At 63.9% G+C, this 2,500-nt stretch overlaps 1 pseudogene; it reads right to left on the bottom strand.

Moving 5' to 3' along the window:
• The window catches only part of LOC124583812, a 7,958-nt pseudogene that overhangs the window by 3,149 nt on the left and 2,309 nt on the right, over window positions 1-2,500 (bottom strand).

The following is a 2,500-nucleotide window of genomic DNA, read 5'->3' as shown; positions in this document are numbered from 1 at the left end:
TGAACAGGAGGGGGGAGAGGGGATCGCCCTGGCGAACGCCCCGTGCTGGCTGCACAGACACGCCCACGCCGGCGCCGTCCGCTATCACTGTCGTGCTGCCCTCGTAGCACCGCTCGACATACTCGACAAAGCAATCCGGCAGGCCATGCGCCTTCAGCACGGGGCGAAGGGCAGCATGATCTACCGAATCGAATGCCTTAGATACGTCGATCGATGCCACAAAGACAGAGCGGCAGGAGCGAACTGCGTCGGTGAGAGCAGTGTCCAAGATGAAGGTATTTTCCAACATCCCATCCCGAGGGATGAATGCCCGCTGACGTTCGTCCACAGCACAAGCGCGCATCAGGCGTGACGCGAGAACCTTGTGAAAGGTCCGCGCCAACACCGAGCAGACCGTAATGGGGCGAAAGTCAGCGGGGGATGTTGGTGCAGCCGTTTTCGGGAGAAGGGACGTCCGCGCGCGAAGCAGGCGTTCCGGAAGGGCGCGGGCCAGAAGGAAGAGATTCATCACTTTCACCAGGACTTCGTGCGGCAGGCGCCGCAACTCCGCTGGGGTAAGGCCGTCCGGCCCGGCTGCTGATCCCCTGGGCGGCAACGCGGCGGCGACCTCCTCACGTGTGACCGGCCCCCATATGCACTCGAGAGCGACAGGCTCTGAGTGCGGGAGGAGGCGGTCACGAATGAAGCCCGCGGTGGAGATGGGCTTCTTGGTGAAGAGGTCCGCCCAGAAGTCCAGCAGACCAGGGATGGCAGGTGGCGGCTGGAGCAGGGTGCCATCCAAGAGGCCGCGCACGCAACGCGCACGCGACCGTCGGAAGGCATCCTGCGTTCTCGCGTACTCCCAGCGGCGCCGCTTGCGCTTCTGCGTCGGCGGCGCGGCAGGCGGCCGCTTCGATGGTTGGCGCGGCCGCTGTGTCCTGGTGATCGATCTCTCCCCTCTGGACCCGACCGACGCAAGGGCATCCGGGAGCATGCCCAGGATGACATCGGGCGGCGTGCCCCGCCCCAGACCGATGACACGATCCAGGGCAGAGAAACGCTGGGCGGAAGCGGGTAGCCCCGCCAGATGCTCCCAGATGGCGGCGTCAGTCGGCCCCTCCGGCGGCGGCCCGGTGGTGTCGGCCGCGAAGTCCTCGGCTGCGTCGACGGGCGGCGCAGCGGCCTCGCCCGCGTCAGGCAGCGGGCTCGCCGCTCCCCGGCGGGACGCCGGCTCTTCCCCCCGACCGATCTCAAGCGCCTCCATGAATTGGCGGACAAGCTGCTTGTGGGCAGCTTGCCGCCGTCGGCACTTGATTGCCTCAAGCGTTCGGTCGGGGAACATCCTGATGAGCTCTTGATTTACAAAGAAGAACCGGGCGTCCCTCTCGAGGAACAGTTCGGCCTCTGCCTTGGCGAGCGACAGGACTTCTTCCTCCGTCCACCTCGCGCGATGCCTCTCCGTGACGATCTCCGCGTTGGCGGCCGCAAGGTGTTGGCGGCGGCGATGGACCCCGAGACCGTTTTTGGTGGTGAAGCTGCGGTGGCACTCACTACAGGCGTATACAGCTGCAAAAGTTACAAGATTTTCGGCACGGCCGGTTGGCCGGCTAGGTGCTGGGGGAGTTGGGGTGGCACCTTCAGCGGAAGGGCCACCACTTTTTCTCTGGTTACTGCCCCCAACTAAAAAAGGGATAGTGCGAGGGGGGGCTGGTAACCCCCCCAAGCCCCTGGTGCGGTCTTCCACTCTGCTAAAATCAGCGGGCCCACGAGAAGGGGAGAAGACCGCAGGAGAGGAGAGGCTAAGAGGGCTAGGCCCATGTATTGCGCATCACTCTCCCTGTAACTATAACCCAAGGAAGGCACCTCGCAGCAGCAGCACGACTACATCAAGACCGCACTTCGAAAAGCCAAGTCCGGATGCAGCCACACCGCCGCCACTTGGCCACCTTAAGAGAGTCATAGTTACTCCCGCCGTTTACCCGCGCTTGCTTGAATTTCTTCACGTTGACATTCAGAGCACTGGGCAGAAATCACATTGCGTCAACACCCGCTAGGGCCATCGCAATGCTTTGTTTTAATTAGACAGTCGGATTCCCCCAGTCCGTGCCAGTTCTGAGTTGATCGTTGAATGGCGGCCGAAGAGAATCCGCGCACCCGCGCGCCCCCGGAGGAGCACGCTAAGGCGGACGCGGCCTCGCAGCAAGGAAGATCCGTGGGAGGCCAAGGCACGGGACCGAGCTCGGATCCTGCACGCAGGTTGAAGCACCGGGGCGCGAACGCCGCGCAGGCGCGCGCATCCTGCACCGCCGGCCAGCACGAGGCCAACCAACGGCGAGAGCAGACCACGCCCGCGCTAAACGCCCGCACTTACCGGCACCCCTACGGCACTCACCTCGCCCAGGCCCGGCACGTTAGCGCTGACCCACTTCCCGACCAAGCCCGACACGCCCCGATCCTCAGAGCCAATCCTTATCCCGAAGTTACGGATCCAATTTGCCGACTTCCCTTACCTACATTATTC

The sequence above is a fragment of the Schistocerca americana genome, unplaced genomic scaffold, assembly GCF_021461395.2.
Source record: "Schistocerca americana isolate TAMUIC-IGC-003095 unplaced genomic scaffold, iqSchAmer2.1 HiC_scaffold_47, whole genome shotgun sequence".
NCBI classification, from domain to species: domain Eukaryota; kingdom Metazoa; phylum Arthropoda; class Insecta; order Orthoptera; family Acrididae; genus Schistocerca; species Schistocerca americana.
The sequence above is the reverse complement of the archived record's forward strand: the minus strand, read 5'-3'. Positions and strand labels throughout refer to the sequence as shown.